General features: G+C 48.8%; 1 long non-coding RNA gene across 2 annotated transcripts in view; it reads left to right on the forward strand.

Moving 5' to 3' along the window:
• The first annotated feature begins 2,869 nt into the window (after positions 1 to 2,869).
• LOC134909222 (uncharacterized) overlaps positions 2,870 to 22,248 on the forward strand; it is a 60,518-nt gene continuing 41,139 nt past the window's right edge. Inside the window, exons 1-2 of one of the 2 annotated variants that reach the window (XR_010175867.1) lie at positions 2,870 to 3,209; positions 3,701 to 3,803. This is a non-coding gene — a long non-coding RNA (uncharacterized LOC134909222). The remainder of the gene's footprint in view (positions 3,210 to 3,700; positions 3,804 to 22,248) is intronic. The other variant, XR_010175866.1, reaches the window with a different exon arrangement.

Consider the following 22,248-nt stretch of genomic DNA (forward strand, 5'->3'; position numbering starts at 1 on the left):
ATATAGGATGGGGGTGAATGGAGTGGGCTCCGGGCCTAATTCTGAGTTGATCGCAGCATCAAATTTGTTAGCAGGTGGGCAAAACCATGTGCACTGCAGGTGGAGCAGATGTAACATGTGCACTGCAGGTGGGGCAGATGTAACATGTGCAGAGAGAGTTAGATTTGGGTGTGGCGTGTTCAAACTGAAATCTAAATTGCAGTGTAAAAATAAAGCAGTCAGTATTTACCCTGCATAGAAACAATATAACCCACCCAAATCTAACTCTCTCTGCAAATGTTATATCTGCCACACCTGCAGTGCACATGGTTACATGGTTTTGTCCAATTGCTAACAAACTTGCTGCTGTGATCAACTCAGAATTACCCCCTCCCAAAGGCCCACACACATTGGAGTCCGGCCTGCAATCTAAATGGGAAAAAATGCTGCATCGTCTGAGTGGATGCAGTTAATTTCCCGAACGATGGGATCCCGTCGGTCGAAATACCGACACTGGAATCCCAACAGCAGGGGAAATGCTGTTGAAATCCCGACCAAAGGCCTGTATTCTTACGTGGGTGGTGGTCCACGCCACCACCTGAGGGGGAATATAATAGTGTGGCGAGCAAAGCAAAGCTCGCCACCGGACCAAAAGCACAGCGAGCCCGCGAGGGGATCACCGCGCGCAGCTGCACTTGGCTCTACTCCCAGTGGGAGGACGGGGGACCAGGGACAAATGCAGGATTTTAAAAGGGGGGTTTCCATACTACCGGCACTCAAACCTACTTCATGATCGCCCCGATGCCTTCTCGTGCTGGATGCAAATGTAAAAGTGGGTAGAAAGGAAGCACTCAATAGGGACAGGAACAGCAGCGGAAAATGAAGAGACTAAGCCCTTAGATCAAGTTAACGTTTCAGTTGTATTTAACTTTCGGGGTTCTGACTAAAGTGAAACACAACTGAAACGTTACCTTGATCTAAGGGCTTTCCGCTGCTGTTCCTGTCCCTATTGAGTGCAGCCTTTCTACCAACTTGTATATATATATGAGCAACAGAGAGAGAGAGCACACAGAACCAGAGCAGGGGGGAAAGAGAGAGAGAGAGATGGGAAAGGAGAAAGATAGATGTGGGGAGGGAGAGAGAAAGACATGGAAAGGGAGGAAGAGAAAAAGAGACATCGGGGGAGGGAGACACATGGGAAGGGAGGAAGAGAAAGAGACATAGGGAGGGAGAGAGATACATGGTGAGAGAGTGAGATAGTAACACATGACAAGAGAGAGGAATTACGAGAGGGAGAGACATAGTGAAAGAGAGAGACATGGTGAGAGAGAGAAAGAAATGGTGAGAGAAACATGGTAAGAGAGACATAGCGACATGGTGAGAGGGAGAGAAACATGGCGAGAGAGACATGGCGAGAGTGAGAGAGACATGGCGAGAGCGAGAGAGACATAGCGAGAGAGACATAGCAAGAGAGAGAGAGAGACATGGCGAGAGCGACATGGTAAGAGAGAGAGACATGGCAAAAGACAGAGACATGGTGAGAGAGTCAGGTTTATCAGCAGCAGAAAGACTGTGAGATGCAGGGGAGAGCAGATACCTGGTGGTCTCTGTGTGGAGGACGAGTCGTTTCTCCTGCTAGATGCCCAGGCATGTGCCACAGCTTGGATGGGGTCCCGGCCGAGTCACCCATGTGCAGACAGCAATCCGTCGGGGATGGTGGGCAAAGACCGGGTGGTCGAGTCACCCAACTGTAGGAGGCACAGTCCGTGGAAGGAGGAGGGGGGGGGGGGGAGGGGTGTTGCAGTCCGGGGGGGGGGGGGGGGGGGTGTTAGATCCTGTGCAGGATGGTGTCAGAGGAGCCTGCACGCATGCTGGTAGTATTATAATAATTAACATAGGCATCTGGGTGCTGGTGGGGTTTTGGGACTAGAACCCAGATGCATAAAGAGAGGCGTCTGTTATTTTATTTTACAACATACGCCTGTCCTCCTCATTTGCTTCGTACATGGGGAATAAAAATGAGAAGAGGTGTCTGTTATAAAATAAAATGCTAACTGGTGGCTAACACGACCTCACCCCCACCCATAGAGAAGCATCATTTAATATTTAGCAAGGGCACCATCAAACCCCCTCACCACCTGCACTCACGCATGTCAAGGAGCACAATATTATTATAAATGAACACCTGAATACTCTCACCCGCTCGCCCCTGGGGATATACTGCTGCAGGGCTGTGGGGAGTGAAGACAGTGCCGCCGCCGCTACATCCACATTTCACCCCTCGCCACGGCCGCACCATGACAGCCAAGTGAGAGGAGCTGCTCCCCCTACATGGCAGCAGCAAGCCTCTCGCTTTCAGTGTAACGGAGGCGGCTGCTGCGGGCGACCATACTAAATACACTGGCGCAGCTACTGTCGGGCTTCCCGACCACCAGCAGCAGTGAGGGGAGGTAGAAGAAGTGCCGTAATTATTTTCATCTGTCTTGTCCCTCCGCTGCGTGTGGGTGATTGGACCAGCGGATCCAGCACTGGATCCGCTGTCCAATCACATCTGCCTCGCTGACAGGGCATGGTGTCCCTGTCATCGAGGCACTTATACTAGTGCCGCTTTCCCTGCTATTTTCAATGGCCTTTTTCAGCCCAGAGTTTAGCCCCGCCCCCCGCTCTATCCCCGTTCCCAGTATCTACGGGAGGCACTGCTATCGGTGCCTCCCAATCTAACTAAATGTATTAAAATAATTAGAATAATTTAAAGAAGATACTTAGGACACAGAATATGTGTCCTAAGTATCTTCTTTATATTATTCTAATCATTTATGGCAGGGGAGGCACTGCCTCCCCTGCCTCCCCTGACTGCACGTCACAGCTATGCTCTGATGTATATAATATATTGGCTTTTCTACAGAAACAGGCACTGGAATCAAGTTGACTCATAAACAACAACAAATTATCCAGCTGCTGAGTGTTCATTGATTTGATTATATACAGTATCATCATGAGAGCCAAATTATTGGATCATGTAATCTATCTCCTATATATTTGCCTTATTATAAGTCTGTGCCTGGCCCTCTAACGCTGGGCGGAGTCACAGTGGTGGGTGGAGTTACAGGCCTGGGTGGAGTTAGCAGCTCCTGCCCTGTCCTAGCACACCACTAGCAGAACGGAGCAGCAGCCACATAATCCACCCAACATCCCCACACAGAAGCCGCCAGGGGATACCACAGTGCCAGGTAACCATGGACACCCCAATGCCACCTGCACCAGACACCCCCAAACCCACCCTCCACCAGCTCCCACATGCAGCCACTGACGGCCCAGACACCCCCACACCCCACGCATAACGATCCCACCCTCCGCACAAGCCCAGCATCTCCCCCAGCCATCTGCGGCACGGACGCGGTAGCCGGGCCCCGCTGCCCGCACCACGGCCGACCAGACAGCCGCAGGCCGCACTACCCCTCCCGCCCTCCACACACCACCAGAGCCAGCTCCCGCACTGCAGCCGCGGCTGGGACCCACTGTCCCGCCAGACGCCGTCCGCACAACGGACGAAGACAGTGTGGTTACAGGTCAGCATCACCCGCGCCTGATTGCCGCCGCCATACGCATTAGGAGGGACGGGTGGCGCAGGAGAAGGCTTCATAGCCCTCCCTGCGCCGCATACAGACACCCGCCGCCTCCTCCGCACACCTAATACAACGCTGCCTCCCACCATCCCCAGAGACCCGGACTGCACGTCACAGGGCCCCTGGGCTGCCGGCTCCACAGGCCAGAGACGGGGGGACAGCGCGCCTGCTACTGTGGACGCTGCACCAACCTCACAGGTAAGAGAGAATGCACAGGCAGCACCGCGTCTCTGCGTCCCCTCCCTGCCGCTCCGCGCCCCCTCCCTGCCGCTCTGCATCCCCTCCCTGCCTCTGCGTCCCCTCCCTGCCGCCCGCCGCTCCGCGCCCCCTCCCTGCCGCTCCGCGCCCCGTCCCTGCCGCTCCGCATCCCCTCCCTGCCGCTCCGCATCCCATCCCTGCCTCTGCGTCCCCTCCCTGCCGCCCGCCTCTCTGCGTCCCCTCCCTGCAACCCCGCGTCTCTGCGTTCCATCCCTGCCGCCCCGCATCTCTGCATCCCCTCCCTGCCACCGTGTCCCCGACCTGCCTCTGTCCCATCCCTGCCACCTTGCATCTCTGGACCCCCTCCCTGCCGCCCCGCGTCTCTGTGTCCCCTCCCTGCCGCCCGCATCTCTGCGTCCCCTCCCTGCCACTGTGTCCCCTCTGTGCCTCCCCGCGTCTCCGCGTCCCCTCCCTGCCACCGTGTCCCCTCTGTGCCGCCCCGCGTCTGTGCGTCCCCTCCGTGCCACCCCGTGTCTCTGCGTCCCCTACCTGCCACCCCGCGTCCACTCCCTGCCTCTGCGTTCCCTCCCTGCCGCCCCGCGTCTCTGCTTTTCCTCCCTGCCGCCCCGCATCTCTGCATCCCCTCCCTGCCACCGTGTCCCCTCCCTGCCAACCTGCCTCTGTCCCCTCCCTGGCGCCCCGCATCTCTGCATCCCCTCCCTGCCGCCATGTCCCCTCCCTGCTACCCCGCATCTCTGTGTCCCCTCCCTGCCGCCCGCATCTCTGCGTCCCCTCCCTGCCACCCGCATCTCTGCGTCCCCTCCCTGCCACCCGCATCTCTGCGTCCCCTCCCTGCCACCCGCATCTCTGCGTCCCCTCCCTGCCACCCGCATCTCTGCGTCCCCTCCCTGCCGCCTTGCGTCTCTGCGTCCCCTCCCTGCCGCCCGCATCTCTGTGTCCCCTCCCTGCCACCGTGTCCACTCCCTACCGCCCCGCATCTCTGCGTCCCCTCTCTGCCACCCCGCATCTCTGCGTCCCTTCCCTGCCGCCCCGCGTCCCCTCCCTGCCGCCCCGCGTTTCTGCCGCCCCGCGTCCCCTCCCTGCCACCCCGCGTCTCTGCGTTCCCTCCCTGCCGCCCCGCATCTCTGCATCCCCTCCCTGCCGCCCCGCGTCTCTGCGTCCCCTCCCTGGTGCCCCGCGTCTCTACGTCCCCTCCCTGGTGCCCCGCTTCTCTACGTCCCCTCCCTGGCGCCCCGCGTCTCTGCGTCCCCTCCCTGGCGCCCCGCGTCTCTGCAGGGGTTAAAGGGGCGCAGCCCCTTCCGACGGTGTGAAGAGCGCCCGTAGGGCGCGATGAAGCACCTAGTTTTAATATATTAATACATAGTGTTTGACTATACTGCTAAGAACTGTATTTTTTTAATGACAAATTAAACCAATGTAATCTAAGTATATTAAGTGGATAGAATATCAATCAAGTTTGGTGTTTAATATATCTGTGTATTTGGTTGTTATACAATGATTATACTTAACCACCTCAGATTACCTCTTTTTTTAGCACTGTATTTAATTTGTTTCATATTTTCTTTCTATCTATCTATCTATCTATCTATCTATCTATCTATCTATCTATCTATCTATCTATCTATCTATCTATCTATCTATCTAGTAGACAGCGGCACTCGGAGTCCTGTGAGGCAAATAACCTGTATTCAGTGGCCACATACATTCCAACATTCCTGGGTGGCCTGACAAGGTTTGACATAGGGGCTACAGGCCCCCGAAACGTTGGAATTTGTGACCACTGAATCCAGGTTATTTCTTCTGCATATCCATACAGAGTGCCGGTCTATTCAATGACTGTGTGTATATATTTACATACAATATATATATATATATATATATATATATATATATATAGTTCCAGGACACACTGGCAAGGATATATCAACGGTCGCGGTGCAGGGTCCATAAGGGATAAACATTGACACTCACTCTACAATGGTAATTTGAAAGGATGTAGGATTAGCACTCACGTTTTTGCAGGGAAAAGTTTATTCAGTCCATCAGCAGAAAGGTAACACAAACAGCGGCCCGACAGCCGTTTCAACCACGCACGGGTGATTTTCCTCAGGGGCTGAGTGCTGGTCCTGCATCTTTTCAAAATAGCATTGGAATGTGAGTGTCAAAAAAATAATAATTATATATATATATATATATATATATATTGAAATATATATATATATATATATATATATATATATATATATATTTATATAGCAAGTCAGCAAATGTAGTAAGATGCTAAAGTGGAAGTTCAAATGGACAGAAACTGTGTATATCGCCAGTATACCACTATGATCATTTTATTGATAGGTGCCTCCACTGACCTTAATCCAGCCCTGACCAAAGCTCACTGAATCTGACCCTTCTGTGAGTTGTGGTAATTTTCCCTACTAGGGGTGTGAGGAAATTTGCATTTGCTGAAAATAGAAATAGAAGCTCTTTTATAGAGACCTACTGTTTAAGAGGGGATAGCATGACTGCCTCCTTGGATCTGCAGAATAGTGGAAGTTGTAAAACATGGATTCTAAAGACACTCATATGACTGAATCGTTCTTAGATGCGTGCCGTGTGCAGCGGATAAATGAACACATTAAAGGGCCCTCCTCACTGGTCGATACCAGTGAAGATATGAATGATCTTGTTCATTAATGAACGAGATACCGTTCATATCTTTCAGTGTGTAAGCACCAGCGATGAACAATGCGCTGCCCCGTGCTCGTTCATCGCTGGTGCCGGCTCATTTAAACATGCAGGCCAATATAAACAATCTCGTCCATATTAGCATGCAGTGCTATGGAGCCGGGTGACTGGGGGAGTGGAGAAATTTCAATCTCCCCGTCACCTCCCCCCCCCCGTACCCCCCCCGCTGCCGAGTCATCAGTCTCGGCCATCGGGCAGCTTGGCGGCGGGTCGCTATGTGTGTAGGGCCTTTAACAGATGTTTGCTACTGCCCTATGGTCTAATAGTAAGTTTGTTGAACTGCTTAAACTAGATAATGTTACATTCTGGAGCATTGCAGTGGGCAGTTATATAAGGATCATTTTCTCAAATCATTTGAACAGGTGAAGTGCATATGTTTTGTTTCTGTCCCTTGATTAATACATTTTGGGTGATGATTTGTAATTGTCTTCAAAATATCCTGCTGGTTTCTCCTTGGTTTTGTAATAGGATACTGTACAAATGTCTTTGAATGAAAATCTGAATAATCTTTATGTAAGTCTTTAATCTGACATCCCTTGCTAAAGTACCTTTCGCAGTTTCACCAAATGAGATTTATGCACACGAGCAGAAAGGCTAGCAGCAAATATCACAGAATATGTTGTTATTGGTATAATTGTGAGTTTGTTACACTAGCCACAACATCTAAATTTTTTACAGTCCAGTCTTGTACTCCTGGTAGTTATGTAATGTGCATTGACACCTGATGTGGGTATGGGACTCCAGGTCGACACCAAAAAGGTCGACATCAATTGTTCAACACACCTTAGGTCGACATCTGAAATAGGTCGACATGGACAAAAGGTCGACATGAGTTTTTAATGTTTTTTTGGTGTCGTTTTCTTCGTAGAGTGACCGGGAAGCCTAATTAGTGCACCGTGTCCCCTCGCATGGCTCGCGATTCAGGCAAGGTGCCTCGCTGTGCTTGGCACAGGTTACCGTTCCCAATTGTAGTCCTCGTGGATCGTAAAGTATCAAAAACTTCAAAAAATGAAAATAAATGTGAAAAACTCATGTCGACCGTTTCCATGTCGACCTTGTTCATGTCGACCTAATGCAGGTGTCAGCCTAAGGTATGTCGACCTTTTTGGTGTCGACCTGGGCTCCGGATACCCCTGATGTACAGATGTAGCCACGCCTATCTATCCTCCGTGTGGCATGTAGTTCAGTCACAGTGTAATGAATTGAGTCTCCGGTGAGTGCAATATATACGTTATGGTCCTTTGCGGGACCTTAGCTCACGGGCATGGTAACCATCGGCAATACCACTATGCCAAGAAAGCCACAGAGACAGGTGACTGACACCTGCAGTGACATAGTGAAGTCGCTAATTGTAATTTTTTTTATAGTGCTGTGTGTCCCAACTGATTATAATGATTTTTTCCTTTTAGAGAGCCGTGTAGAACTCTGAACTGTGCTTTTCTTTGTGTACATTGGAAACACGGAGCAAATCTTTTTCTGTGTTCACATTTCTACTTAATGTAGGGATAATTTTATAGAGCGCACCAGAGGGGGAGTTCAGTTGTAAGGCATGTTGTCACTGGGTGTCTGCCATTACGGTGATTTCGTACTTCGCCCTGCAGTATTATTGTATTAAAAAAGAACTACTGTATTTACTGTGCACTGGCCCGCTTGTCAGGGCTTGCTACAGTGCACAGTATTCTGTAGTGCCATATCCATCCGCTGCCATTAGGCACTGCACTATAGTTTTCATTAGTGGAACAATTGCAACCCAGCGGTGAAGCTGTGTATTGCATGCTGTGGATCCTCTTGCGCCTTTTCATGCCTTACATCGCCAACCTGCGCTACTTGCGCAAATAGGATGCCTGTATGGTGTAGCAGCACCAAGCTACATCTGTATAGTTTGGTAATCAGCTGTTATTGCTCTCTCTCCCTCTCTGTCTTTGTACAGTGAATTCTTTTGTTGTGCAGTTTGCGTTGTTTTTCTTTTATTTATTATTATTAGTAAAAAAATTATTATCAGCAAAAAGCACATTTTCATTCTTGGCCTGATTCTTATCTGATTAACGTGGTCAGTGTCAGTGACAGACATTTAATGTAATCCTGTATGTGAGGGACCCATAAGGGTGGGATCACTTGACCAATCCCCAGTGTATTTAAGCAGTTAGGAAATGCCAGTAATCCCTGTCAAATGCTTTCTTGGCACCTGTAGACAGTAGAACGGTGGGTTAAGGTGATCTTGACAAGTGAGGAACTACCTTGCTTTTGCTGTGTGAATTACGTCAACGTTCGTGCTAATTTGACAATCATGGCAAGAGGCTGAGATTCACACGTAAAGCCTGTTCAGAGTACTTATGCTCCAGCAGTGGCCTGTGGTTCCAGGGCAATTTATAGGCCACACCTACTGTCGGTTCAGCAGACACACTTGGGCAGTTCCTGACACAATTGATGCCACTAATTTTGCTATAGCTAATATCTGTTTGGATGACCCAGTAAAGCAGGAAAAACCCTGAGATTAAGATAGATTAGAGATGTCATTGCAAGCTCTACACAAAAGTTTGTACATATATATTCCCTGCTAGACTATATTCTAGGCCATTTGTTTTAAATGGCTGATTAAAAGAGCTAAGCGACTAGATAAGGGACTTCATTAAGAAGAAAGAAACCAACCAGGAGCAGAAACAAACTATATGAAGCTCTTTACAGGTCAGATGAACACCCTGATCTGGCATAGAGTGCCAGACACAGACCGATTTTATGGAGTCCTTGACTGCATCAATTTATGTAGGAGGAACTCTCCTGCCTGTTGCTGAATTCACCCCATATCTGCTGCACGAAGGTTCACAGGATCAGAAGAGTACGGCTGCTTTTGCCGATTTGTAGCATTCTAATTCAGGGCACTGAATAATTAATTTTGGATTAGGTAGTTCCATGTGTCTAGGTATACTTTAAAGACTCACATTTTTTTGAATTAATACTTTTTCTTCTTTAGAGTCTATAGCAGGCCTGGCCAACCAGCTGGTCTCCCCAGCTGTTGTAAAACTAAAAGTCCCATCATGCCTTTCCACAGTTTTGCTATTAGGGAATGCTAAAACTGTGGCAGGGCATGCTGGGATTTGCAGTTTCACATCATCTGGAGAGCCACAGGTTGGCCAGGCCTGGTCTATAGGCACTCACTGGGATGAAATTGGGGGTATGATGGTGGAGACCAGGATCAGGCACCAGTTAGGCTTTTGAGCTCCTAAGATGCACTGGTCCTTCTCCCTCATACCCCGCCCACAGCTCTGGCTTCTCCGTTTTCGTTTGGTGCCAGCAAGAGCTGGGTCACCATTATAACAGTGGGGCTGCTTTTTAAGTAGTCTAAACTTTACTTTTATTGATTTATTTTTCTTTGTATTATTTCTTAGTGGGCAAGCAGCGCTAGGCTGTTCTCTGGACACCAGCACTGCTGTTCCATCACCCCTGCCGGCGTTGCAACTCCAGCCACGGCAGGGATCTTTTGGCAGGGTACCGTGAGTCCTGGCTAGCAGGGTCACATGGAGCAGCCCTGGACTGCAACCGAAGCATGGTGGGCAGGTAGGGTGGGCTCGTGGGAAGAGCGTAAAAGAAACTCAACCTTTTAGGGACATGGATTCTGGATTCCGGATTGGGTGGGGAGCAGTCACCAGACATCACACCTTTCAAGGCTGTTGAACTCACGCCGAGAGAGGCTTACCAATCAACGTCCTAGAACTTCGAGCTGTCTACAGGTCCCTTACTCTGGCTCAGGATATTCTTCACGGTTGTCCTGTCCAAACACAATCAGACAACGCCACGGCAGTGGCCTATCTCAATCACCAGGGTGGCACTCACAGTGTCTCAACAATGATGAAGTGGCACAAATTCTTAACTGGACCGAACACCATCTCCAGACCATCTTCGCGGTCTTCATCACAGGGATCCTCAAGTGGGAGGCAGACTTCCTCAGTCATCAGTATGTACACGCCAGCAAATGGTCTCTACATCCAGAGGTCTTCCAGCTTCTGGTAGATAAATGGGGTCTTCCGGAAGTGGACCTGATGGCCTCATGGCACAATTACAAGCTTCCAATGTGCAGGTCCCGGACAAGGGACCCCAAAGCAGCCTTCATGGACTCCTTGGAGGTGAAATGGCCTTTCCATGTGGCGTACCTCTTCCCTCCAATCTCCCTCCTTCCCAGGGTGCTTTGCAAATTCAAGCAGGAAGGCGGCACCTTGATCTTGATAGCTCCAACCTAGCCCAGACACTATTGGTTTATGGATCTCCACAGTCTATCCATATATGTCCCCTTTCTACTTCCTCTACGACCAGATCTCTTGTCTTAGGGTCCCTGTCTATATGCGGACTTAGCTTACCTGTCTTTGATGGCGTGGCTCTTGAGTCATCCCTCTTAAAATCTAAAGGTTTCTACTGTTCTGTCGTTAAGGCAATGCTCCGGGCGCGGAAGCCTGCTTTGGCCCGTATCTATTACCGAATATGGCATATTTATTTCCAGGGGTGAGCTCAACCACTATATGATCCTCTGATTTTTCGGGTTCCCAGAATCCTTGTCTTTCTCCAGGTATGTTTAGATCTCTGACTCCTTGCTTCTCTTAAAGTACAGGTCTCGGCTCTGTCACTTTGGTTCCAGGAATGGATTTCTCCATTGCCGGATGTACATACCTTCCTTCAGGGGGTACTGCAGATTTAACCTCCCTTTGTCCCCCCAGTGGCTCCATGGGATTTGTCTCTAGTTCTCCATGAATTACAGAAGTCACTCTTTGAGCCGCTGGACTCCGTTGACCTCAAATGGTAACGACTCTTTTCCTTTTAGCTATAGCCTTGGCAAGAGGGGTTTCAGACTTGGGAGCCATACTAGTTCCATAAGGAAAATGGATCATCTCTTTGTCCTATAAGGATTCCACAAGCGTGGCTGGCCAGCTACCCAACAGACTTTGGCCAGATGGCTTTGCATGACCATCTCAGAGTCTGACCTCCCTGTGCTGGATACAGTCTCTACTCATTCTACTCGCTCTGTGGGACCTTCGTGGGCAGCCCGTCGTGGCGTGTCTGCTGAACAACTATGCAAGGCAGCCACGTGGTCTTCTGTCCAAATGTTTTTTAGGTTCTCTAGGCCTTTGATATGTTTGCCTCTCAAGACGCTACATATGGACACAACGTTCTCCTCTCAGCTTAGGAGCGTCCCCTCTAGTTCAACTGCTTTGGGACATCACCAATGTCATCCCTGTGGATGCCTATGGACCCTGAAGAAGAAAATAAGGGTTATGGTAACTCTTTTTTTTCGAGGTCCATAGGAGTCACATGTCACTCACCCTAACGCACCTAGCTTCAATGGTTTACTTCTCTCAGTCACTGGTTCCTGTCTCCTTGGTGTGAGAGTGTGTTTCCTGTGTGTACCATTCTTCCTTCTCTCCTCTCCAGCTCCTGCCTTGGACTTATTAACAAAACTGAGGAGCCTGAGCTATGGGCGGGTATGAGTGTGAAAGACCAGTGCATCTTTGGAGCTCAAAAGCTTAATTGTTTAGTGCCTGATCCTAGTCTCCACCATCATACCCCAATGTCATCCTTATGGATCCTATGGACCTCGAAGAAAAAGCGTTAACAAAGATAAGTTTTACCATTACTCTTATTATTCTACCAAAGTTGAATATAGTTGTACAACAGAAAAATGTAAAGATGGCGCTTCAATACAAAGGTGCAGCAACCAAACAGACAGGACTGTCACCTTAGTCCTTTACAGTTTCTAGAAAGTTCTTGGGTTTGCTGTGGTGCGCTCCCTGGGTCAGCTCACGACAATTTTCGATAAAATCCAATGGCAGGTAGCTATGTTCATCCAACCTTGACCAGCAAGAGTAAGACAGATGTAGGGAAATTCATATATCTTCTTTCTGAACACTCCACCAATTCACCATCAAAGGTAATCCCCAAAAAAGAATTATAAATTCGCATATAGTGAAGTACAATTTTATTCTAATTGGTGTGCAAATTAGCGAAAAGTATTCAGTGCAAATAAAGTATTCAGTGCAATAAAATTCATGGGGTATAACTTCCCATATAATACATCACATAACCCCACTGGGTAAAAATAGCAGCAATTGATACAATAATAATCCAAATAATTTATGGGGTATCGCTTCCCACAATCAGGATAATATACCACAGAGGATATAAATAGCAGCAATCAATACTTAAAAATAATATAAAATCCACCACTGATTAGGCGGACCTGCGTACCAGATTTCATGGGGTGTCAACTCGCCCACCCAAATTCGCATGGAAGGTTGCCTCCCGGGATTAGCAGCAACAATCAAAGCATGCAGATTCTCGGCTGATTTTGCTCCCCTCTGGTCATGGAAGGTCCCTCCAATCAATCACCAACGCGTTTCAGCTCTGTATGTAAGCCTTCCTCAAGGTGTGTGGTGTATCTGTACTGATAGGTATTTATATACCATTTGATGTGCTTTGATTGGATGAGGTTCCATGATTGGTTATAGGCTTCTATTTCTATTTAGATACCCTCTGTGATCCTCACTATATTAATAAAAGTTATTTCTGTCCATTTATGATGGTCTGCGGCTGATTTATATATTTAAAAATAGTTAAAAAACCTAATGAAGACGCGTGCGTTCCACAGCGTGGAACGCACCACACTTCCGGTTCCTGTATGCCGCGATCACGTGTCCCTCGCGTCCGGATGTTAAACCATCTGTTCTAATATTCTTCCCTGTATCTCCTTAACTTCCGGGTGTATGGAGCGCAATCACTGATGTGCGCTTCATCACAAAACGGAAGCATGAGGTGTGTTTGCAGATCTCTGATTTCCGGTGTGTGGAGCGCAGGATGCGTTTCAAAGCTCTATTTCCGGATGACATATGGATTTTAATAGTAGAAATTACATAATATGCACCATTAGAAATATATATTGTGATTATAAAAAGGAGAAAATTAGTAAAATTGCAAGTAACATCATAAAACCATATTCTCAAAGGAACCATTTAAGCTCAAAATCGAGATTTAACCCCCTAGGGCTCAAGGTTCCCATCTCATAAATCAGTTTCATCTCCATTTGTGCCAACAATTCGTCCCCATTATTTCTTCTCCAATGTTTCTGGACTACTTTAATCCCTATTACACTGGTTATCCCATCACATCTACTATTATGTTTTTCCTTAAAATGATTAGAGACGGAGTGCGTATTGAGTCCCTTTCCTATATTTCGAACATGTTCCGACCATCTGGTTTTTAATGGTCGAAATGTGGTGGATTTTATATTATTTTTAAGTATTGATTGCTGCTATTTATATCCTCTGTGGTATATTATCCTGATTGTGGGAAGCGATACCCCATAAATTATTTGGATTATTATTGTATCAATTGCTGCTATTTTTACCCAGTGGGGTTATGTGATATATTATATGGGAAGTTATACCCCATGAATTTTATTGCACTGAATACTTTATTTGCACTGAATACTTTTCGCTAATTTGCACACCAATTAGAATAAAATTGTACTTCACTATATGCGAATTTATAATTCTTTTTTGGGGATTACCTTTGATGGTGAATTGGTGGAGTGTTCAGAAAGAAGATATATGAATTTCCCTACATCTGAATATAGTTGTGTCTTAAGTAGAGATGAGCGGGTTCGGTTCGTCGAGATCCGAACCCCCCCGAACTTCACCTATTTTACACGGGTCCGAGGCAGCCTCGGACCTTCCCGCCTTGCTCGGTTAACCCGAACGCGGCCGAACGTCATCATTCCACTGTCGGATTCTCGTGAGATTCGTATTCTATATAAAGAGCCGCGCGTCGCCGCCATTTTCACTCGTGCATTGGAGATTGCACGGAGAGGACGTGGCTATGTTCTCTGCCTGAAAAGCTCCATATCTGTGCTCAGTGTGCTGCAAATATCTGTGCTCAGTGTGCTGCAATATCTGTGCTCACTGTGCTGCAAATATCTACGTTCTCTGCCTGAAAAGCTCCATATCTGTGCTCAGTGTGCTGCAAATATCTGTGCTCAGTGTGCTGCATTTTGGTGACCAGCAGTATATAGTTGTACAGTACAGTAGGCCATTGCTGTATCTTGCAGCTCCGTGTCACTGCAAGTATCCATTCCATATCTGTGCTGCATTTTTGTGAGCAGTATAAATAGTAGTGCAGTGCAGCATTTTGGTGACCAACAGTATATAGTTGTACAGTACAGTAGTCCATTGCTGTATCTTCCAGCTCCGTGCCACGGCAAGTATCCATTCCATATCTGTGCTGCATTTTTGTGAGCAGTATATATAGTAGTACAGTGCAGCATTTTGGTGACCAACAGTATATAGTTGTACAGTACAGTAGGCCATTGCTGTATCTTGCAGCTCCGTGTCACTGCAAGTATCCATTCCATATCTGTGTTGCATTTTTGTGAGCAGTATATATAGTAGTACAGTGCAGCATTTTGGTGACCAACAGTATATAGTTGTACAGTACAGTAGGCCATTGCTGTATCTTGGAGCTCTGTGTCACTGCAAGTATCCATTCCATATCTGTGCTGCATTTTTGTGAGCAGTATACATAGTAGTACAGTGCAGCATTTTGGTGACCAACAGTATATAGTTGTACAGTACAGTAGGCCATTGCTGTATCTTGCAGCTGTGTCACTGCAAGTATCCATTCCATATCTGAGCTGCATTTTTGTGAGCAGTATATATAGTAGTACAGTGCAGCATTTTGGTGACCAACAGTATATAGTTGTACAGTACAGTAGTCCATTGCTATTGATATAATAATATTATTGGCATATAATTCCACACATTAAAAAATGGAGAACAAGGGGCGTGGCCTGGACGAGCATGGAGTAGCACTTGCACAGTGCAGCTCTCCAGCCAATATATGCTGAAATTGCATCCTGGACTCCCTCCCTGGGTCTGAAATCTAGGTCACCCCTGCATGAATGCCCCCTGCCCCTCCGGAGTAAATTTGGGCTGGATGCCTGTATTCCCCTAACTCCTGCAGCCCTATCTACCCGGCGGGCCCTGCTCGGCGTTGGAGCGACTGCCTCGCGCTGACCCCGGACCGGAAGTTTGGCTCCCGCTCTCCGCCGCTGCTCATCCCTTCGTGAGGGGGATATCTACCCGCCACCCGAGTGCCCGCTGCAGGGATCTTGGAGGAGTCTGCGGCACCTGGGGCGCTCTGCACCGCCGCAGATGAGTGCCGCCCGGGGGACCGGAAGTTCGGCTCCGGCTCCGTACCGCCGCCCGCGCTTCTGTGGAGAGGAGGGGGGAGAGCTCGACTGCCGCCCTGTACACCTGCTGGGGGACAAGAACCAGAGCTGAGGCTGCCCGGATTGCCACCCTCCGCTGCCGCGGGCCCGGGGGACCGGAAGTGTACCTCCTGCGATCTCTCCCTGCCAGCTGCAGCCATCAGGGACACTTGGCTCTGTAGGGGCATATCTGGGCTGGCTGGACATCCGTTGGGTTGCGTGTGCCCTTCCCCCCTCTCCCCCCGCTGCATACCTCTGGCTGCTCCTGGACTCACCCTGCCTGGAGATTAGTACGGGGGCCTCTGTATCTTCACTGCACGGCTCTGATTAAGGGGGAATACCTAGCTCTCTGCTCCATCAGGCGGATGCACGTTATATCCGGAGCCCCTGGCCCTGCTGTTTAACTATACATATTCATACTCTGCCCTGAACCCGCTGACCTTTCTATAGGGTGTCGGCGTGGACGCCCCCCTCTTGCTTACTTATATTTGCTTTGATATATTTGCTCGGCTGAGCAGAGCGACACCGTGTTGTCTAAAATGGTGCGCGGCCGCCAAAGTAATGCGGCGGGCGCAATGGATAAGTTTGTCCGAAATCCTGGCAATCAGCGTCGGGGGGGTGAAAATGCTGGATCTGAATCTGCACCACCATCTCCTGCATATAGTTCTGCCTCCTCGGACCATCCCGATGCTACTCTGCAGAGAGTATTAGATGCGGTGAATGCCAGCAAGACGCGTCTGGCGGACAAGATTGGGCAAGTGCAGTCTGATCTCTCCATTATACATCAGGACCTTCAGCAGGTGAGGGAGCGAGTGGGCGAAGCTGAGACCCGTATATCTAATGTCGAAGACTCCGTCGGCCCGCTGGGTCGGCGCACTGATGTTTTGGAATCTCAAATGACCGAGGTGCGCAAAAAACTGACGGATATGGAGGGGCGCTTGCGGCGCAATAACGTCCGTTTTGTTGGCTTGCCGGAAAAGGAGGAGGGCTCAACTCCTGAAGAATTTCTTGTGAAATGGCTCCGTGATGCTTTTGGGACTGAGGAATTCTCACCTTACTTTACCGTGGAACGGGCCCATAGAGTTCCGATGCGCCCGCTGCCTCCAGGGGCTCCACCTCGCACCTTTATTGCTAAGTTCCTCCATTTCCGAGACCGCGACACAGTCCTAAGGCTGGCCCGTACTAAGGGCCCCTTGAAATGGAATGGATCGCCCATATCAGTCTTCCCAGACTTTGCCGTGGATGTACAAAAGGACAGGGCTTAGTTCATATCTGTTAAGAGGAGGCTCCGTGAACTTGACCTGCCGTATGCCATGCTCTTCCCTTCTAAGTTACGAGTAGTGGCTGATGGAGAAACGAAGTTTTTCACGACTCCCCGTGAGGCCACGACGTGGCTGGATAGACGATTCCCGGCGAGACGTGCTCTCGCAGATCCCTGAGTCTCCGACCTATCTTTAATGCTAGTTAATAATATGTGGCATTAGGCTGCGGGAGTGTTGAACTGGGGTCATTGTCCTCTATATTTCAGTATCCTAGTTACATTACTCTGTTATCACAGGCACGACAGGTCGAGGGACTACTCGTTTGTTTATCTCGATGCTTTGGGTAGGCTTTGTAATTTCTATTATCCCCTGTTGCCTCTGGGGGGTGGGGGTGGGGGGTTGCACCCATAGTTCGCTATGTTGGCTCTTGTCTACGCAGGCATGCTGTTTTGTTTTAGTTATGCACAGACCCAGGGGGGGGGGGATGTCTGTGATTTCCCCTCCTATCTGGATCGGGGGGGGGGGGGATGTGGTTGGTGGCTGGAGGCTATCTCTGTTCTCCCGAGAGTCATTATATTCTTGGCCCCGATCAGAGTGTACTTGCACCACTTAATGGTGCTACGAAAGCTGTGTATTTGAATTTGGGTACTTGTGTTTAGTTTTGGGATCCAAGTATGCTGCAAGTTGGGGGTGGTATACAGGGAGGGGGGTGGGGGAGGGTTCTGGGTTATGGTTCTAATGTGTGTGGAGAGGTATGGTGTACGTGGACATGGTTCATTGTTGTATTATCTGAGTATTGGTATCTGGTGACTGAGCATAAGCATGGTGGATTGGGCTGGCCGCGGGGTACTACATTTATTTTACTTTTGATGCACTATGGCTGGGACTAAAGTGTTATCGTGGAATGTGCGGGGTCTCAGTGACAAAGTTAAGAGGTCCTTGGTACTCCGACAGATTAAAACTTGTGCCGCTGATGTAGTCTGCCTTATGGAAACACACTTGGTGGGGAATAAGATTCTTTCACTAAAAAGGCCTTGGGTGGGATGGGCGTACCATTCCACGTATACTTCTGCCTCTCGTGAAGTTTCAGTCCTCATTAAGCGGACCGTCCCCTTCGTGCTGGAATCTGTGCAGACGGATCCGTGGGGGAGATATGTGTTTCTAAAATGTAGATTATTTTACGTCCCTGTCCTTCTTCTGGCGGTTTATGTGCCCCCTCCCTATTCCCCTGAAGTACTTAAGAGGGCTGCCGGGTTCATGGCCTCTTCCCCCGGGATTTCGGTTATTTGCCTCGGGGATTTTAACAATGTGCTAGATGCAGCGATGGATAGGCTGTCTAGGTCTCCGTCGACTGCATGCCCTGGGAATCTCTCTTTTGCCAATGTGGTGTCGGGGTTGGGCCTGGTTGATCCTTGGAGATTGAGACACCCGTCTCTTAGACAATACTCCTGTTTCTCTCACTCCCATTCTTCGTTCTCCAGGATTGACCTGGCCCTCCTCTCGAGCGACATGGTTCCCCGGGTGGGCGATATTAGGTATGAAACTAGGGGTATATCGGATCACTCCCCTTTGACTCTTACCTTAGATTTTAATTGTTCTAGGGGCCAGAATGTATGGAAATTTAACCCGTTCTGGCTTGTCCACATGGGGGATGGTTATGACCTGGTGGCCGCATGGCGGGAATTCTTTGAGTTAAATAGTGCCGGAACTGCTATCTCTATCCTCTGGGACACGTTTAAGGCCTTTATGCGAGGGAGTTTGATTAAACGGGTAGCTAACTTGAAGTCCTTTTATAAACAACGGGAGATGGTGTTGGAGGCCCAGAGTGTCGCCGCAGAATTGCAGTACTTGCAGGATTCCTTGAATAGTTCTAAGTTAGCCTGGTTATCGGCTCAGAGAGAATGGAAGGATTATCTAATTGAGAAGACTCAGCATAGACTCCTTTTCTCCTCCCATAAATTTTACGCTACGGGTGATAGGCCGGGGGCGTACTTGGCCTCCCTGGCCCGGGGTGACAGACCTACTAATGTAGTGGTTGAGATTTTAAATTCTGATGGCATTTCCCTAACTCAGACCCCACAAATGGCGGCTGAATTTGTGTCCTATTATAGCCGCTTATATGAATCCAAGCTGGAGTGCACTCAATTGCATCTCAATGATTATTTGGACGCTGTTTCCTTCCCCACCCTGTCCAGCGAGGCTTGTGATCTACTGGAAGCGCCTATTTCACCCGAAGAGATTATGGCTGCTATTAAGGCCTCCCCTAGTGGTAAAGCCTCCGGCATAGACGGCATACCTTCAGAGGTCTACGGGCACCATCTGGATTTTTTTGTCCCTCGCCTCCTGGAGCTTTACGGCCAAATTTTTGCACAGGAGTCTCTCCCTCCGTCTATGGCGGAGGCTTTGATTGTAGTTCTCCCTAAACCAGATAAGGATATTAGGAGAGTTGAGTCCTATCGCCCTATATCCCTTTTACCCACTGATATTAAAATATTGGCTAAGGTTCTGGCCGGCAGATTAAATACAGTCATATCTCATATTATACATCCGGATCAGACGGGATTTATGCCCAATAAGTCGACATCCATTAACCTTAGACGTCTGTTTACCCATCTACAACTCCCCTGTAAGGACCCCTCCTCCTCCATAGTCGTCTCGTTGGACGCCGCTAAGGCTTTTGATTCCGTAGAATGGGCATATTTGTGGGAAGTTATGCGTAGATTCGGTATAGGTCCAAACTTCATTAAATATGTTCAATTGATGTATTCCTCTCCCTTGGCGAGAGTGGCAATTAACGGTTTTGTGTCTCATTCCTTTCCTTTATCTAGGGGTACGCGACAGGGTTGCCCACTGTCCCCTGCTCTATTTGCTCTGGCCATTGAGCCCCTTGCCTGCCTCCTGAGGGCGGATGCGGGGATCACTGGCTTCAGGGTGGGTGCCCGCGAGGACAGGGTGGCACTATATGCCGATGATGTTCTGTTATTCGTGGATCGCTATGCTGAGTCTATGCCTAGGATCTTGGGAATTATTGTGGAGTTCGGGCGATACTCTGGGCTCCTGATTAATTGGGAGAAATCCTTTATTATCCCACTCCGGGGGGAGGTTCCTGCTTTCCCATTGGTGGCTCTTCCGTTGCGGTGGGTGGACTCATTCAAATACTTGGGCATATGGGTGTCTAATGATCCTCAAAAGTTCTCCTCCCTAAATATCACTCCACAAATAACGTATCTCCGTGGTCGGGTGAAGGTATGGGGGAAACTACCCTTAACAGTCACAGGGAGGGTAAATATGGTAAAAATGGTCTTTCAGCCCAAACTTCTGTATGTTCTCCAACAATCTCCCGTTTATATCCCGCTGAAGACTTTTAAACAAATAAATGGGCTGCTTTCCTCCCTAGTGTGAGCTAGTAAGCGGGCACGTCTGCGATTAGATGCTTTGACCAGGTCAAGGAACATGGGGGGTTTGGCCCTCCCCAACTTCCGCTTTTATTATTATGCTGCGCAGCTGGCGCATGTCTGGGAGTGGATTACCGACCTTGATGCCCTGGCTTTGCACTCACTGATGTTGCACCATGACTACCCTGGGGGCTCCCCATTGCAGCTGCTCTTGTGCGGTAGCGTCAAAATGTCCACATTGCCACTGATTAAACAATCCATCCTGATATGGAAATTAGTGCACTCTGTGATGCGGGGCCAGGGTATTGATCCTGATACCCCACTGGATAACGCGTACGGGCTGCCGGAGTTATGTCAACTTCAGGTTAGGGAAGTGTGGGGTAGCTGGGGAGTACACTCCATGGGACAGATATATAGTGATGGGACCCTTACCTCATTTCAACAACTTCAACAGGCACATAATATCCCCTCGGGGTTCTTTTATCGATTCCTTCAGCTGAGACACGCTTTGGCTACCCAGTTCCCAGATGGCCCTCCGACCCTTGTTGACTCCCCTGTCAAACTAATGCTGCAGACGCTAGACTCGGGACACTTGGTCTCTAAGATATATGGCCGTATTCTGCAGCTACATCATACGGATCCTCTAACTGCTCTCCGGGGAAAGTGGGAATCGGATGTGGGTATGTTGTCGGACGATGCATGGAGTGCCGCTATGGGAGCCCATCGGATCTCCACTTCCTCTGCCAGGTACCAGCAAATACAACTATATATCCTGCATAGAGTATACATGACCCCGGTGAGGTTAGCACATATTGGGGGGTCTCACAGCTCCCAGTGCCCTAAGTGTGGAACCACGGGTGCTGATTTCTGGCATCTGCTCTGGGTGTGCCCTGGCGTGTCTCGTTTTTGGATGGCTGTCATACGCACTATAGGTGATACGGGGGTCCCCTCCGCCATATGCACACCTGCTTTATGTACCCTGTTGATAGTGGACGAGGAAGCTCTAGACCCACCTAGCAGAAGATATGTTATCAACCTATGCGCTTTAGCCAGAGTCTGTATAGCCCGGCTGTGGCTGGCGGGTGAGGCCCCGACAGTTAAGGCCTGGATAGCCCTGGTCAACGAAACTGTCGCACACGAAAAATTTGTGTTCCTGGCGAGGAAGGTGGAGAGGAAATGGTGTACAATTTGGGGCAGATGGATAGAGTCTAAATACTTCAAGGATTCATAAAATCCTGCCATGTGCCTTTCTCCTTACTTTGTCCCGGTACATTTTGGGGGTGGTTGCCCCGCGGCCGGCCTTGCAGAAACTCAGTGTATTCTACTGTGCTTGCTCTGATATACTGGTGTCTGTTTCGGAAATTTATGTTTGTGATGCGATACTCTCAAGAATAGTCCATCTGAGACTATACGATATAGGAGGTATTATATATAATTGATGTACCATGTGCTCTGTATATGTGCAGTTGTTTTGCGCATATTGGGTATGTATGTAATGTTATGCATGTTTTCTTTTCTTTTTTTTGTGTGAAATGTTCTTGAAAAATTTAAAATTCTAATAAAAAATTATTGAATTTAAAAAAAAAATAAAAATGGAGAACAAAAATGTGGAGGGTGAAACAGGGAAAGATCAAGATCCACTTCCACCTAGTGCTGAAGCTGCTGCCACTAGTCATGGCAGAGACGATTCAATGCCATCAACGTCGTCTGCCAAGGCCGATGCCCAATGTCATAGTAGAGAGCATGTAAAATCCAAAAAATTAAAGTTCAGTAAAATGACC

The sequence above is a fragment of the Pseudophryne corroboree genome, chromosome 4 (genome assembly GCF_028390025.1).
Source record: "Pseudophryne corroboree isolate aPseCor3 chromosome 4, aPseCor3.hap2, whole genome shotgun sequence".
NCBI classification, from domain to species: domain Eukaryota; kingdom Metazoa; phylum Chordata; class Amphibia; order Anura; family Myobatrachidae; genus Pseudophryne; species Pseudophryne corroboree.